Raw genomic sequence first — 17,483 nt, forward strand, 5'->3', positions numbered from 1 at the left:
GCCGAGATCGGCTGTGAGATGCGCCTGGATGTCTGGACTTAGGTTTTGAACGCTTAAAAATACCTCCGGGTGGCGGGGTCGAGGGAAAGCGCCCGTGAAGTGGGGCTTAACGCGCCGAGATCGGGCTGAAATATGCGCCTGGATGTTTGGACTTAGGTTTTGAACGCAAAAAATTCTCCAGGGAGGCCGGGTCGAGTGGGAAAGCGCCCGAGAAGTCGCACTTAACCCGCTGAGATCGGCTGAAATATGCGCCTGGATGTTTGGACTTAGGTTTTGAACGCTTAAAAATACCTCCAGGGTGGAGGGGGTCGAGTGGGAAAGCGCCCGAGAAGTCGACTTTAACCCGCCGAGATCGGCTGGAAATATGCGCCTGGATGTCTGGACTTAGGTTTTGAAAGCAAAAATTTCTCCAGGGAGGCCGGGTCGAGTGGGAAATTGTCCGAGAAGTCGACTTAACCCGGCTGAGATCGGCTGAAATATGCGCCTGGATGTCTGGACTTAGGTTTTGAACGCAAAAAAATCTCTCCAGGGTGGAGGGGTCGAGGGGAAAGCGCCCGAGAAGTCGCACTTAACCCGCTGAGATCGGCTGAAATATGCGCCTGGATGTTTGGACTTAGGTTTTGAACGAAAAAATTTCTCCAGGGAGGCCGGGTCGAGTGGGAAAGCGCCCGAGAAGTCGCACTTAACCCGCCGAGATCGGCTGAAATATGCGCCTGGATGTTTGGACTTAGGTTTTGAAAGCAAAAAATTTCTCCAGGGTGGCCGGGGTCGAGTGGAAAGGTCCGAGAAGTCGCACTTAACCCGGCCGAGATCGCCTGAAATATGCGCCTGGATGTTTGGACTTAGGTTTTGAACGCAAAAAATTTCTCCAGGGAGGCGGGGTCGAGGGGAAAGCGCCCGAGAAGTCGACTTAACCCGCCGAGATCGCTGAAATATGCGCCTGGATGTTTGGACTTAGGTTTTGAACGAAAAAATTTCTCCAGGGAGGCCGGGTCGAGTGGGAAAGCGTCCGAGAAGTCGCACTTAACCCGGCTGAGATCGGCTGAAATATGCGCTGGATGATTTTCGCTTCAAAATTGCACTAAGTCCAACTTCGGGAAAGGTCCGACTTCCATACCCTCCGAGGCTCCGAGTCAGGCCGACCGAGAGGCCTCTTCCCGGCACGATTCAAATTTCACCGCGACTCCGGAGGTGGCCGCTTACCCAGGAGCAACTTTTACATCAACTTTAATTTTTTTTTTTTTTTTTTTTTTTTTTTTTTTCTCTAAAAACTCTGAAATTCGTGCCCCGCGCGTCGCTGCTTTAACGGGCGAGTCTGTGAGCGCAGGCCTTTGTAGAAAACATTCATCCAGGGCCTTTAATAAATAAAATCATACCCAAATCTGTGTTATTGTGACGGGTTAGTCTGTGAGCGCAGGCCTTATGGAAAACATTCATCGAGGGCCTTTATTAAATAAAATCATGCCCAATAAAGAGTTAATGGGTCGGGTTAGTCTGTGAGCGCAGGCCTTATAGAAAACATTTTTCCAGGGCCTTTATTAAATAAAATCACGCCCAATAAAGAGTTACTGTGTCGGGTTAGTCTGTGAGGGCAGGCCTTAAAGAAAACTGTCATCCAGGGCCTTTATTAAATAAAATCATGCCCATAAGAGTGTTATTGTAACGGGGTTAGTCTGTGAGCGCAGGCCTTAAAGAAAACATTTATCCAGGGCCTTTATTAAATAAAATCATGCCCAATAAAGCGCACTGTGTCGGGTTAGTCTGTGAGCGCAGGCCTTATAGAAAACATTTTTTCCAGGGCCTTTATTAAATAAAATCATGCCCAATAAAGCGCACTGTGTCGGGTTAGTCTGTGAGCGCAGGCCTTATAGAAAACATTTTTCCAGGGCCCAGGAGGGCTTTATTAAGTAAAAATCATGCCCAACAAAGAGTTACTGTGTCGGGTTAGTCTGTGAGCGCAGGCCTTAAAGAAAACTGTCATCCAGGGCCTTTATTAAATAAAATCATGCCCATAAGAGTGTTATTGTAACGGGGTTAGCCAGTGAGCGCAGTGCTTATAGAAAACATTTTTCCAGGGCCTTTATTAAATAAAATCACGCCCAATAAAGCGCACTGTGTCGGGTTAGTCTGTGAGCGCAGGCCTTATAGAAAAACATTTTTCCAGGGCCTTTATTAAATAAAATCACGCCCAATAAAGAGTTACTGTGTCGGGTTAGTCTGTGAGGGTAGGCCTTAAAGAAAACTGTCATCCAGGGCCTTAATTAAATAAAATCATGCCCATAAGAGTGTTATTGTAACGGGGTTAGCCAGTGAGCGCAGGCCTTATAGAAAATATTCATCGAGGGCCTTTATTAAATAAAATCATGCCCAATAAAGAGTTACTGTGTCGGGTCAGTCTGTGAGCGCAGGCCTTATAGAAAACATTTTTCCAGGGCCTTTATTAAATAAAATCACGCCCAATAAAGAGTTACTGTGTCGGGTTAGTCTGTGAGCGCAGGCCTTATAGAAAAACATTCATCGAGGGCCTTTATTAAATAAAATCACGCCCAATAAAGCGCACTGTGTCGGGTTAGTCTGTGAGCGCAGGCCTTATAGAAAACATTTTTCCAGGGCCTTTATTAAATAAAATCACGCCCAATAAAGAGTTACTGTGTCGGGTTAGTCTGTGAGGGTAGGCCTTAAAGAAAACTGTCATCCAGGGCCTTAATTAAATAAAATCATGCCCATAAGAGTGTTATTGTAACGGGGTTAGCCAGTGAGCGCAGGCCTTATAGAAAATATCATCGAGGGCCTTTATTAAATAAAATCATGCCCAATAAAGAGTTACTGTGTCGGGTCAGTCTGTGAGCGCAGGCCTTATAGAAAACATTTTTCCAGGGCCTTTATTAAATAAAATCACGCCCAATAAAGAGTTACTGTGTCGGGTTAGTCTGTGAGGGCAGGCCTTATACAAAACATTCATCGAGGGCCTTTATTAAATAAAATCATGCCCAATGAAGAGTTACTGTGTCGGGTTAGTCTGTGAGCGCAGGCCTTATAGAAAACATTCATCCAGGGCCTTTATTAAATACAATCATGCCCAATAAAGCGCAATGTGTCGGGTTAGTCTGTGAGCGCAGGCCTTAAAGAAAACTGTCATCCAGGGCCTTTATTAAATAAAATCATGCCCAATGAAGCGCATTGTGTCGGGTTAGTCTGTGAGCGCAGGCCTTATAGAAACCATTTTTTCCAGGGCCTTTATTAAATAAAATCATGCCCAATAAAGCGCACTGTGTCGGGTTAGTCTGTGAGCGCAGGCCTTATAGAAAACATTTTTCCAGGGCCTTTATTAAGAAAAATCATGCCCAACAAAGAGTTACTGTGTCGGGTTAGTCTGTGAGCGCAGGCCTTATAGAAAACATTGTTCCAGGGCCTTTATTAAATAAAATCATGCCCAATGAAGCGCTACTGTGTCGGGTTAGTCTGTGAGCGCAGGCCTTATAGAAAACATTTTTTCCAGGGCCTTTATTAAATAAAATCATGCCCAATAAAGCGTTACTGTGTCGGGTTAGTCTGTGAGCGCAGGCCTTATAGAAAACATTTTTCCAGGGCCTTTATTAAGTAAAATCATGCCCAACAAAGAGTTACTGTGTCGGGTTAGTCTGTGAGCGCAGGCCTTATAGAAAACATTGTTCCAGGGCCTTTATTAAATAAAATCATGCCCAATGAAGCGTTACTGTGTCGGGTTAGTCTGTGAGCGCAGGCCTTATAGAAAACATTCAATCAGGGCCTTTATTAAATAAAAACATGCCCAAATAAGTGCTATTGTGATGGGGTTAGTCTGTGACCCCAGGCCCTGTGTAAAACTGTCACCCAGGGCCTTTATAGAGTAAAAATCATGCCCAATAAGGTTAGGTTAGGTTAGGGGTTAGGTTAGGTTAGGTTAGGTTAGGTTAGGTTAGGCTTAGGTTAGGTTAGGTTAGGGGTTAGGGTTAGGTTAGGCTAGGTTAGGTTAGGTTAGGTTAGGCTAGGCTAGGTTAGGTTAGGTTAGGTTAGGTTAGGTTAGGTTAGGTTAGGTTAGGTTAGGTTAGGTTAGGGCTTAGGTTAGGTTAGGTTAGGTTAGGTTAGGTTAGGTTAGTCTGTGAGCGCGGGCCTTATAGAAAACATTCATCCAGGGCCTTTATTAAATAAAATCATGCCCAAATAAGTGTTATTGTGATGGGGTTAGTCTGTGAGCGCAGGCCTTATAGAAAACATTCATCCAGGGTCTCTATTAAATAAAATCATGCCCAATAAGGTGTTACTGTGTAGGGTTAGTCTGTGAGCGCAGGCCCTTTGTAAAACATTCATCCAGGGCCTTTATTAAATAATATCATGCCCAAATAAGTGTTATTGTGATGGGGTTAGTCTGTGAGCGCAGGCCTTATAGAAAACATTCATCCAGGGCCTTTATTAAATAAAATCATGCCCAAATAAGTGTTATTGTGATAGGGTTAGTCTGTGAGCGCAGGCCTTATAGAAAACATTCATCCAGGGCCTTTATAGAATAAAATCATGCCCAAATAAGTGTTATTGTGATGGGGTTAGTCTGTGAGTGCAGGCCTTATAGAAAACATTCCTCCAGGGCCTTTATTAAATAAAATCATGCCCAATAAGGCGCTACTGTGTCGGGTTAGTCTGTGAGCGCAGGCCTTTGTAGAAAACATTCATCCAGGGCCTTTTTAAATAAAAATCATGCCCAAATAAGTGTTATTGTGATGGGGTTAGTCTGTGAGCGCAGGCCTTATAGAAAACATTCATCCAGGGCCTTTATAGAATAAAATCATGCCCACATAAGTGTTATTGTGATGGGGTTAGTCTGTGAGCGCAGGCCTTATAGAAAACATTCATCCAGGGCCTTTATAGAAAAAAAAAAAAAGGCGCGCCCAATAAGGTGTTAGTGTGTAGGGGTTAGTCTGTGAGCGCAGGCCCTTTGTAAAACATTCATCCAGGGCGAGAATGAAATAAAACGATGCCCATTAAAGTGTTACTGCGTTAGTTAATGTGTGAGCCCAGGCCCTTTGAAAATTGAAATCCAGACACGGGGTTCGTGAATGTGTGTGTCGAGAAGTCGCTTTAACCCGCCTTGATCGGCTGTAACGAGCGCCTGGATGTCTGGACGAGGTTTTGAACGCTTAAAAATCCTCCAGGGTGGAGGGGGTCGAGTGGGAAAGCGCCCGAGAAGTCGCGACTTAACCCGCCGAGATCGGCTGAAATATGCGCCTGGATGTTTGGACTTAGGTTTTGAAAGCAAAAAAATCCTCCAGGGTGGCGGGGTCGTGGGAAAGCGCCCGAAGTCGACTTAACCCGCCGAGATCGCCTGAAATATGCGCCTGGATGTCTGGACTTAGGTTTTGAACGCTTAAAAATACCTCCAGGGTGGAGGGGGTCGAGTGGGAAAGCGCCCGAGAAGTCGCGACTTAACCCGCCGAGATCGGCTGAAATATGCGCCTGGATGTCTGGACTTAGGTTTTGAAAGCAAAAAAATCTCCAGGGTGGCGGGGTCGAGGGGAAAGCGCCCGGGAAGTCGACTTAACCCGCCGAGATCGCCTGAAATATGCGCCTGGATGTTTGGACTTAGGTTTTGAAAGCAAAAAAATCTCCAGGGTGGCGGGGTCGAGTGGAAAGCGCCCGAAGTCGCACTTAACCCGCCGAGATCGCCTGAAATATGCGCCTGGATGTCTGGACTTAGGTTTTGAACGCTTAAAAATACCTCCAGGGTGGAGGGGGTCGAGTGGAAAGCGCCCGAGAAGTCGCACTTTAACCCGCCGAGATCGGCTGAAATATGCGCCTGGATGTTTGGACTTAGGTTTTGAAAGCAAAAAAATCCTCCAGGGTGGCGGGGGTCGAGTGGAAAGCGCCCGGGAAGTCGCACTTAACCCGCCGAGATCGCCTGAAATATGCGCCTGGATGTTTGGACTTAGGTTTTGAAAGCAAAAAATTTCTCCAGGGTGGCGGGGTCGAGTGGGAAAGCGCCCGAAGTCGCGACTTAACCCGCCGAGATCGCCTGAAATATGCGCCTGGATGTTTGGACTTAGGTTTTGAAAGCAAAAAATTTCTCCAGGGTGGCGGGGTCGAGGGGAAAGCGCCCGAAGTCGCACTTAACCCGCCGAGATCGCCTGAAATATGCGCCTGGATGTTTGGACTTAGGTTTTGAACGAAAAAATTTCTCCAGGGAGACCGGGTCGAGGGGAAAGCGCCCGAGAAGTCGCGATTAACCCGCCGAGATCGCTGGATGAAGCGCCTGGATGTCTGGACTTAGGTTTTGAAAGCAAAAAAATTTCTCCAGGACGGCGGGGGTCGAGTGGAAAGCGTCCGAAGGCGCACTTAACCCGGACTCGATCGGGTCGGATGAAGCGCCTGGATGTTTGGACTTAGGTTTTGAACGAACGCAAAAAAATTTCTCCAGGACGGGCGGGGTCGAGGGAAAGCGCCCGAAGGCGACTTAACCCGGACTCGATCGGGTCGGATGAAGCGCCTGGATGTTTGGACTTAGGTTTTGAACGCAAAAATTTCTCCAGGACGGCGGGGGTCGAGGGAAAGCGTCCGAAGGCGACTTAACCCGGACTCGATCGGTCGGATGAAGCGCCTGGATGTTTGGACTTAGGTTTTGAACGCAAAAAAATTTCTCCAGGACGGCGGGGTCGGGGGTCGAGTGGGAAAGCGCCCGAAGGCGACTTAACCCGGACTCGATCGGTCGGATGAAGCGCCTGGATGTTTGGACTTAGGTTTTGAACGCAAAAATTTCTCCAGGACGGCGGGGTCGAGTGGAAAGCGTCCGAAGGCGCACTTAACCCGGACTCGATCGGTCGGATGAAGCGCCTGGATGTTTGGACTTAGGTTTTGAACGAAAAAATTTCTCCAGGACGGCGGGGTCGAGTGGGAAAGCGCCCGAGAAGTCGACTTAACCCGCCGAGATCGCTGAAATATGCGCCTGGATGTTTGGACTTAGGTTTTGAACGAAAAAATTTCTCCAGGGAGGCCGGGTCGAGTGGGAAAGCGCCCGAGAAGTCGCACTTAACCCGCCGAGATCGGCTGAAATATGCGCCTGGATGTTTGGACTTAGGTTTTGAACGAAAAAATTTCTCCAGGGAGGCCGGGTCGAGTGGAAAGCGCCCGAGAAGTCGCACTTAACCCGCTGAGATCGGCTGAAATATGCGCCTGGATGTTTGGACTTAGGTTTTGAACGAAAAAAATTTCTCCAGGGAGGCCGGGTCGAGTGGGAAAGCGCCCGAGAAGTCGCACTTAACCCGGCTGAGATCGGCTGAAATATGCGCTGGATGATTTTCGCTTTCAAAATTGCACTAAGTCCAACTTCGGGAAAGGTCCGACTTCCATACCTCCGAGGCTCCGAGTCAGGCCGACCGAGAGGCCTCTTCCCGGCACGATTCAAATTTCACCGCGACCCCGGAGGTGGCCGCTTACCCAGGAGCAACTTTTACATCAACTTTAATTTTTTTTTTTTTTTTTTTTTTTTTTTTTTTCTAAAAACTCTGAAATTCGTGCCCCGCGCGTCGCTGCTTTAACGGGCGAGTCTGTGAGCGCAGGCCTTTGTAGAAAACATTCATCCAGGGCCTTTAATAAATAAAATCATACCCAAATCTGTGTTATTGTGACGGGTTAGTCTGTGAGCGCAGGCCTTATGGAAAACATTCATCGAGGGCCTTTATTAAATAAAATCATGCCCAATAAAGAGTTAATGGGTCGGGTTAGTCTGTGAGCGCAGGCCTTATAGAAAACATTTTTCCAGGGCCTTTATTAAATAAAATCACGCCCAATAAAGAGTTACTGTGTCGGGTTAGTCTGTGAGGGCAGGCCTTAAAGAAAACTGTCATCCAGGGCCTTTATTAAATAAAATCATGCCCATAAGAGTGTTATTGTAACGGGGGTTAGTCTGTGAGCGCAGGCCTTAAAGAAAACATTTATCCAGGGCCTTTATTAAATAAAATCATGCCCACAAAGCGCTACTGTGTCGGGTTAGTCTGTGAGCGCAGGCCTTATAGAAAACATTTTTTCCAGGGCCTTTATTAAATAAAATCATGCCCAATAAAGCGCACTGTGTCGGGTTAGTCTGTGAGCGCAGGCCTTATAGAAAACATTTTTCCAGGGCCTTTATTAAGTAAAATCATGCCCAACAAAGAGTTACTGTGTCGGGTTAGTCTGTGAGCGCAGGCCTTAAAGAAAACTGTCATCCAGGGCCTTTATTAAATAAAATCATGCCCATAAGAGTGTTATTGTAACGGGGTTAGTCAGTGAGCGCAGTGCTTATAGAAAACATTTTTCCAGGGCCTTTATTAAATAAAATCACGCCCAATAAAGCGCTACTGTGTCGGGTTAGTCTGTGAGCGCAGGCCTTATAGAAAAACATTTTTCCAGGGCCTTTATTAAATAAAATCACGCCCAATAAAGAGTTACTGTGTCGGGTTAGTCTGTGAGGGTAGGCCTTAAAGAAAACTGTCATCCAGGGCCTTAATTAAATAAAATCATGCCCATAAGAGTGTTATTGTAACGGGGGTTAGTCAGTGAGCGCAGGCCTTATAGAAAACATTCATCGAGGGCCTTTATTAAATAAAATCATGCCCAATAAAGAGTTACTGTGTCGGGTCAGTCTGTGAGCGCAGGCCTTATAGAAAACATTTTTCCAGGGCCTTTATTAAATAAAATCACGCCCAATAAAGAGTTACTGTGTCGGGTTAGTCTGTGAGCGCAGGCCTTATAGAAAAACATTCATCGAGGGCCTTTATTAAATAAAATCACGCCCAATAAAGCGCATTGTGTCGGGTTAGTCTGTGAGCGCAGGCCTTATAGAAAAACATTTTTCCAGGGCCTTTATTAAATAAAATCACGCCCAATAAAGAGTTACTGTGTCGGGTTAGTCTGTGAGGGTAGGCCTTAAAGAAAACTGTCATCCAGGGCCTTAATTAAATAAAATCATGCCCATAAGAGTGTTATTGTAACGGGGTTAGCCAGTGAGCGCAGGCCTTATAGAAAACATTCATCGAGGGCCTTTATTAAATAAAATCATGCCCAATAAAGAGTTACTGTGTCGGGTCAGTCTGTGAGCGCAGGCCTTATAGAAAACATTTTTCCAGGGCCTTTATTAAATAAAATCACGCCCAATAAAGAGTTACTGTGTCGGGTTAGTCTGTGAGGGCAGGCCTTATACAAAACATTCATCGAGGGCCTTTATTAAATAAAATCATGCCCAATGAAGAGTTACTGTGTCGGGTTAGTCTGTGAGCGCAGGCCTTATAGAAAACATTCATCCAGGGCCTTTATTAAATACAATCATGCCCAATAAAGCGTTAATGTGTCGGGTTAGTCTGTGAGCGCAGGCCTTAAAGAAAACTGTCATCCAGGGCCTTTATTAAATAAAATCATGCCCAATGAAGCGTTATTGTGTGTCGGGTTAGTCTGTGAGCGCAGGCCTTATAGAAACCATTTTTTCCAGGGCCTTTATTAAATAAAATCATGCCCACAAAGCGCTACTGTGTCGGGTTAGTCTGTGAGCGCAGGCCTTATAGAAAACATTTTTCCAGGGCCTTTATTAAGTAAAAATCATGCCCAACAAAGAGTTACTGTGTCGGGTTAGTCTGTGAGCGCAGGCCTTATAGAAAACATTGTTCCAGGGCCTTTATTAAATAAAATCATGCCCAATGAAGCGCACTGTGTCGGGTTAGTCTGTGAGCGCAGGCCTTATAGAAAACATTTTTTCCAGGGCCTTTATTAAATAAAATCATGCCCAATAAAGCGCACTGTGTCGGGTTAGTCTGTGAGCGCAGGCCTTATAGAAAACATTTTTCCAGGGCCTTTATTAAGTAAAATCATGCCCAACAAAGAGTTACTGTGTCGGGTTAGTCTGTGAGCGCAGGCCTTATAGAAAACATTGTTCCAGGGCCTTTATTAAATAAAATCATGCCCAATGAAGCGCACTGTGTCGGGTTAGTCTGTGAGCGCAGGCCTTATAGAAAACATTCAATCAGGGCCTTTATTAAATAAAAACATGCCCAAATAAGTGCTATTGTGATGGGGTTAGTCTGTGACCCCAGGCCCTGTGTAAAACTGTCACCCAGGGCCTTTATAGAGTAAAAAATCATGCCCAATAAGGTTAGGTTAGGTTAGGTTAGGTTAGGTTAGGTTAGGTTAGGCTAGGTTAGGGTAGGTTAGGCCTGGGTTAGGTTAGGTTAGGCTAGGGCTAGGTTAGGTTAGGTTAGGCTAGGTTAGGTTAGGTTAGGTTAGGTTAGGTTAGGTTAGGTTAGGTTAGGTTAGGTTAGGTTAGGTTAGGTTAGGCTAGGTTAGGTTAGGTTAGGTTAGGTTAGGTTAGTCTGTGAGCGCTGGCCTTATAGAAAACATTCATCCAGGGCCTTTATTAAATAAAATCATGCCCAAATAAGTGTTATTGTGATGATGGGTTAGTCTGTGAGCGCAGGCCTTATAGAAAACATTCATCCAGGGTCTCTATTAAATAAAATCATGCCCAATAAGGTGTTACTGTGTAGGGTTAGTCTGTGAGCGCAGGCCCTTTGTAAAACATTCATCCAGGGCCTTTATTAAATAATATCATGCCCAAATAAGTGTTATTGTGATGGGGTTAGTCTGTGAGCGCAGGCCTTATAGAAAACATTCATCCAGGGCCTTTATTAAATAAAATCATGCCCAAATAAGTGTTATTGTGATAGGGTTAGTCTGTGAGCGCAGGCCTTATAGAAAACATTCATCCAGGGCCTTTATAGAATAAAATCATGCCCAAATAAGTGTTATTGTGATGGGGTTAGTCTGTGAGTGCAGGCCTTATAGAAAATTCCTCCAGGGCCTTTATTAAATAAAATCATGCCCAATAAGGCGCTACTGTGTCGGGTTAGTCTGTGAGCGCAGGCCTTTGTAGAAAATATTCATCCAGGGCCTTTTTTTAATAAAATCATGCCCAAATAAGTGTTATTGTGATGGGGTTAGTCTGTGAGCGCAGGCCTTATAGAAAACATTCATCCAGGGCCTTTATAGAATAAAATCATGCCCACATAAGTGTTATTGTGATGGGGTTAGTCTGTGAGCGCAGGCCTTATAGAAAACATTCATCCAGGGCCTTTATAGAAAAAAAAAAATATGCCCAATAAGGTGTTAGTGTGTAGGGTTAGTCTGTGAGCGCAGGCCCTTTGTAAAACATTCATCCAGGGCGAGAATGAAATAAAACGATGCCCATTAAAGTGTTACTGCGTTGGGGTTAATGTGTGAGCCCAGGCCCTTTGGAAAATTGAAATCCAGACACGGGGTTCAGAAATGTGTGTGTCCGAGAAGTCGCCTTAACCCGCCTTGATCGGCTGTAACGAGCGCCTGGATGTCTGGACGAGGGTTTTGAACGCTTAAAAATCCTCCAGGGTGGAGGGGGTCGAGGGGAAAGCGCCCGAGAAGTCGCACTTAACCCGCCGAGATCGCTGAAATATGCGCCTGGATGTTTGGACTTAGGTTTTGAAAGCAAAAAAATCTCCAGGGTGGCGGGGTCGAGTGGGAAAGCGCCCGGGAAGTCGCACTTAACCCGCCGAGATCGCCTGAAATATGCGCCTGGATGTCTGGACTTAGGTTTTGAACGCTTAAAAATACCTCCAGGGTGGAGGGGGTCGAGTGGGAAAGCGCCCGAGAAGTCGCGACTTAACCCGCCGAGATCGGCTGAAATATGCGCCTGGATGTCTGGACTTAGGTTTTGAAAGCAAAAAAATCCTCCAGGGTGGCGGGGTCGAGTGGGAAAGCGCCCGGGAAGTCGACTTAACCCGCCGAGATCGCCTGAAATATGCGCCTGATGTTTGGACTTAGGTTTTGAAAGCAAAAAAATCCTCCAGGGTGGCGGGGTCGAGTGGGAAAGCGCCCGAAGTCGCACTTAACCCGCCGAGATCGCCTGAAATATGCGCCTGGATGTCTGGACTTAGGTTTTGAACGCTTAAAAATACCTCCAGGGTGGAGGGGGTCGAGTGGGAAAGCGCCCGAGAAGTCGCACTTAACCCGCCGAGATCGGCTGAAATATGCGCCTGGATGTTTGGACTTAGGTTTTGAAAGCAAAAAAATCCTCCAGGGTGGCGGGGTCGAGTGGGAAAGCGCCCGAAGTCGCACTTAACCCGCCGAGATCGCCTGAAATATGCGCCTGGATGTTTGGACTTAGGTTTTGAAAGCAAAAAATTTCTCCAGGGTGGCGGGGGGGTCAGGGGAAAGCGCCCGAAGTCGCACTTAACCCGCCGAGATCGCCTGAAATATGCGCCTGGATGTTTGGACTTAGGTTTTGAAAGCAAAAAATTTCTCCAGGGTGGCGGGGTCGAGTGGAAAGCGCCCGGAAGTCGACTTAACCCGCCGAGATCGCCTGAAATATGCGCCTGATGTTTGGACTTAGGTTTTGAACGAAAAAATTTCTCCAGGGAGACCGGGTCGAGTGGGAAAGCCCGAGAAGTCGCGATTTAACCCGCCGAGATCGGCTGGATGAAGCGCCTGGATGTCTGGACTTAGGTTTTGAAAGCAAAAAAATTTCCCAGGACGGCGGGGTCGAGTGGGAAAGCGCCCGAAGGCGACTTAACCCGGACTCGATCGGTCGGATGAAGCGCCTGGATGTTTGGACTTAGGTTTTGAACGCAAAAATTTCTCCAGGACGGCGGGGGTCGAGTGGGAAAGCGCCCGAAGGCGACTTAACCCGGACTCGATCGGTCGGATGAAGCGCCTGGATGTTTGGACTTAGGTTTTGAACGCAAAAATTTCTCCAGGACGGCGGGGGTCGAGTGGGAAAGCGTCCGAAGGCGCACTTAACCCGGACTCGATCGGTCGGATGAAGCGCCTGGATGTTTGGACTTAGGTTTTGAACGAAAAAATTTCTCCAGGACGGCGGGGTCGAGTGGGAAAGCGCCCCGAAGGCGACTTAACCCGGACTCGATCGGTCGGATGAAGCGCCTGGATGTTTGGACTTAGGTTTTGAACGAAAAAATTTCTCCAGGACGGCGGGGGTCGAGTGGGAAAGCGTCCGAAGGCGACTTAACCCGGACTCGATCGGGTCGGATGAAGCGCCTGGATGTTTGGACTTAGGTTTTGAACGAAAAAATTTCTCCAGGACGGCGGGGTCGAGGGGAAAGCGTCCGAAGGCGACTTAACCCGGACTCGATCGGTCGGATGAAGCGCCTGGATGTTTGGACTTAGGTTTTGAACGAAAAAATTTCTCCAGGACGGCGGGGGGTCGAGTGGGAAAGCGTCCGAAGGCGACTTAACCCGGACTCGATCGGGTCGGATGAAGCGCCTGGATGTTTGGACTTAGGTTTTGAACGAAAAAATTTCCTCCAGGACGGCGGGGTCGAGGGGAAAGCGCCCGAAGGCGACTTAACCCGGACTCGATCGGTCGGATGAAGCGCCTGGATGATTTTCGCTTTCAAAATTGCACTAAGTCCAACTTCGGGAAAGGTCCGACTTCCATACCTCCGAGGCTCCGAGTCAGGCCGACCGAGAGGCCTCTCCCCGGCATGATTCAAATTTTCCCGCGACCCTGGAGGTGGCCGCTTACACAGGAGCAACTTTTACATGGGTACACGATTTCGGTGAACGCGTGTTTTTGTGGACTTAGTCTCTGAGCGAAAAAAAAGTCGAAAAACGACTAAGTCCATATCGACTTAGGTTTTGAACGCAATCTTTCTGAAGCTCCGGGCGAGGGAGCTATCGAACGCTTCACCTGAAACACGGACACAGACGCCGAGAGAGAGGACGCTCGACGGCGAGCGCCCCCTCGCCCGAACGTGATCGATTGAGCGCCAAGCGCGCTTCTAGCCTAGGACCCCACCCGGCCAGCCCCGCTGGCCGCTATGGGTCGGGAGTGCCTGGCAGGCACGGCGCGCAATGGGTTTACGCTTGGGCTTTGACAGCACGCCGCGCCGGCAATTTGGACGCTCGTTACGAGCAGGCCCCTCAGCCCGAGGGAAGGCGCCAACCTTCGGAGGAGGCCTAGACGGCCGGTCAGAGCGCAGAGGTCCGCCACCGGGCGGGCGGAGGGGCAGAACGCGACGCTGCCCCGGCGACGCCGCGCGCGGGTACCCCGCCCCCGCGGAAACACACTTTTCCGAGCCGCCGCCGCGATCCCAGCGCCACCCACCCCGAAAACGGCGACTTCGCCGGGGAAGGTTCGAGCCGCGCCGCCCCTATGAGCGCCGGTCTTAGCCGAGGGTCCAAGCGGGTCTGCCCAGGCCCTCTCTCAGGCGGACTGAGACCCGTGTAGGCAAAAACGCGCTTCGCGCCGGTTGGTCCCTACGACCCACAGGGGTTACCTGGTTGATCCTGCCAGTAACATATGCTTGTCTCAAAGATTAAGCCATGCAGGTCTGGCGCACACGGCCGGTACAGTGAAACTGCGAATGGCTCATTAAATCAGTTATGGTCCCTTTGATCGCCCCACCCGGTACTTGGATAACTGTGGCAATTCCAGAGCTAATACATGCAAACGAAGCCGACCGGCCGATCGCCTCGCGGGGGCGGAGGCTAGGACGCGTGCATTTATCAGATCCAAAACCCATCCGGCCCCCGGGGGATCCGCCCTCCCGACCCGGTACCTTTGGTGACTCTAGATAACCGGGCCGATCGCCGCTTCTTCCGCGGCGCGGCGATTTATTCATTCGAGTGTCTGCCCTATCAACTTTCGATGGTACATCAGGCGCCTACCATGGTGACCACGGGTGACGGGAATCAGGGTTCGATTCCGGAGAGGGAGCCTGAGAAACGGCTACCACATCCAAGGAAGGCAGCAGGCGCGCAAATTACCCATTTCCGACTCGGAGAGGTAGTGACGGTGGTCAACAATACAGGTCTCTTTCGAGGCCCTGTAATTGGAATGAGCGATCTTAAACACATGGGCGAGGACCCATTGAGGGCAAGTCTGGTGCCAGCAGCCGCGTAATTCCAGCTCCAATAGCGATATTAAAGTTGCTGCAGTTAAAAGCTCGTAGTTGATCTCGGATCTGGCTGGCGGTCCACGAGAGGCGAGCCACCGCCCGTCCCAGGTCCCTGCCTCGAGGCGCCCCCCGGATGCCCTTGGCTGGGTGTCCGGTCCGAGGGGCCCAAAGCGCGCTACTTTGAAAAAAATTAGAGTGTTCAAAGCAGGCCGAGCGCCGCCGCTGAATACCGCAGCTAGGAATAATGGAATAGGACTCGGTTCTATTTTGTGGGTTTCTGGAACCCGGAGCCATGATTAAGAGGGACGGCCGGGGCATTCGTATTGGCGCCGCTTAGAGGTGAAATTCTTGACCGGCGCAAGACGGACGAAAGCGAAAGCATTTGCCAAGAATGTTTTCATTAATCAAGAACGAAAGTCGGAGGTTCAAGATTTATCAGATACCGCCGAGTTCCGACCAGAACGATGCCGACCGCGATCCGCGCGGCGTTATTCCCATGACCCGCTGGCAGCGCAATGGAAACCACGAGTCTTTGGGTTCCGGGGAGTATGGTTGCAAAGCTGAAACTTAAAGGAATTGACGGAAGGGCACCACCAGGAGGGAGCCTGCGCGCTTAATTTGACTCAACACGGAAACCTCACCCGCCCGGACACGGAAAGGATTGACAGATTGATAGCTCTTTCTCGATTCTGTGGGTGGTGGTGCATGGCCGTTTTAGTTGGTGGAGCGATTTGTCTGGTTCATTCCGATAACGAACGACTGCTTGCAAATAGTGGCGCGCCACTTGGGTCGGCGCCAAAAACTTCTTAGAGGGACAAGTGGCGCTCAGCCACGCGAGATGGAGCAATAACAGGTCTGTGATGCCCTTAGATGTCCGGGCTGCACGCGCGCCATTAATGGGCGGATCAGCGCAGGTCTACCCTGCGCCGAGAGGCGCGGTAACCCGCTGAACCCCGCCGTGATCGGGACTGGGGATTGAAACTATTTCCCATCAACGAGGAATTCCCAGTAAGCGCGGGTCATAAGCTCGCGCTGATTAAGTCCCCTGCCCTTTGTACACACCGCCCGGCCGCTACTACCGATTGATGGTTTAGTGAGGTCTCGGACTGCCCCGCCGCCCCTCGCTGGCTCTGGGCGGAGCGCCGGGAAGACGATCAAACTTGACTATCTAGAGGAAGTAAAAGTCGTGAATAAGGTTTCCGTGAGGTGAACCCGCGGAAGGATCATTATCGCCCGCCCGATCCAAAGCGAAACCGCCCCGGCGGGGAGGCCTAGCCCACCTCCCCGCCTCAAGCCCGGTGCGCGCAGAGGCCGGGCGGCCCGGCGCGCCTCTCCGGAGCACCGAAGCGAAAGCGCAGAGCGCGATAAGAAAAAAAAAAAAAGGAACTTGACTGTCGCCAGACTGGCGGCCCCCGCTTCCAGCGGCGGGGGCTGAGCCGGGCCCTGGCGGGTACCCGCACGGCCTCCGGGACCGTGGTTCAAAGTCTCTCCCGCGAAGGAGGGGCGCCATCCGTCCGGGGTAAAAACCTCTATCCTATTTTACTCTATGATCCAGCGGCCGTGGCCCGAGAGGTCTGCCGCTCAAAACCCAAGACGGCAAAAGAACCGCACAAAACCCTAAGACGGCGGAGAGAGAGAGATCCGCGAAGGGAACGCCGCTCTGGGAGGCTTGACGCACCCCCGCGGGAGGCTTGAGCAACCTACCGCGAGCGCCATGACTGTCGCCAGACTCGGCGGGCCCCCTGCTTTCCAGCGCGGGGGCCGAGCCGGGCCCTGGCGGGTACCCGCACGGCCTCCGGGACCGTGGTTCAAAGTCTCTCCCGCGAAGGAGGGGCGCCCGTCCGGGTAAAAAAAAACTCTCATCCTATTTTACTCTATGATCCAGCGGCCGTGGCCCGAGAGGTCTGCCGCCAAAACCCAAAACGCAAAAGAACCGCACAAAACCTAAGGCGGAGAGAGAGAGAGAGAGATCCGAGAGAACTTGACTGTCGCCAGACTCGGGCGGGCCCCTGCTTTCCAGCGGCGGGGGCTGAGCCGGGCCCTGGCGGGTACCCGCACGGCCTCCGGGACCGTGGTTCAAAGTCTCTCCCGCGAAGGAGGAGCGCCTGTCCGGGTAAAAAAACTCTATCCTATTTTACTCTATGATCCAGCGGCCGTGGCCCGAGAGGTCTGCCGCAAAAAACCCAAAACGGCAAAAGAACCGCACAAAACCTAAGGCGGAGAGAGAGAGAGAGAGATCCGAGAGAACTTGACTGTCGCTGCACTCGGGCGGGCCCCCTGCTTTCCAGCGCGGGGCCGAGCCGGGCCCTGGCGGGTACCCGCACGGCCCCGGGACCGTGGTTCAAAGTCTCTCCCGCGAAGGAGGGGCGCCCGTCCGGGTAAAAACTCTCATCCTATTTTACTTATGTTCCAGCGGCCGTGGCCCGAGAGGTCTGCCGCTCAAACATCCAAGACGGCAAAAGAACCGCACAAAACCTAAGACGGCGGAGAGAGGGGGATCTCATGAGAAGGGAACGCTGCTCCTGGGAGAGGCTTGACGACCCCGCGGAGGCTTGAGCAACCTAT

This window comes from Puntigrus tetrazona, unplaced genomic scaffold (genome assembly GCF_018831695.1).
Source record: "Puntigrus tetrazona isolate hp1 unplaced genomic scaffold, ASM1883169v1 S000000003, whole genome shotgun sequence".
NCBI lineage: Eukaryota > Metazoa > Chordata > Actinopteri > Cypriniformes > Cyprinidae > Puntigrus > Puntigrus tetrazona.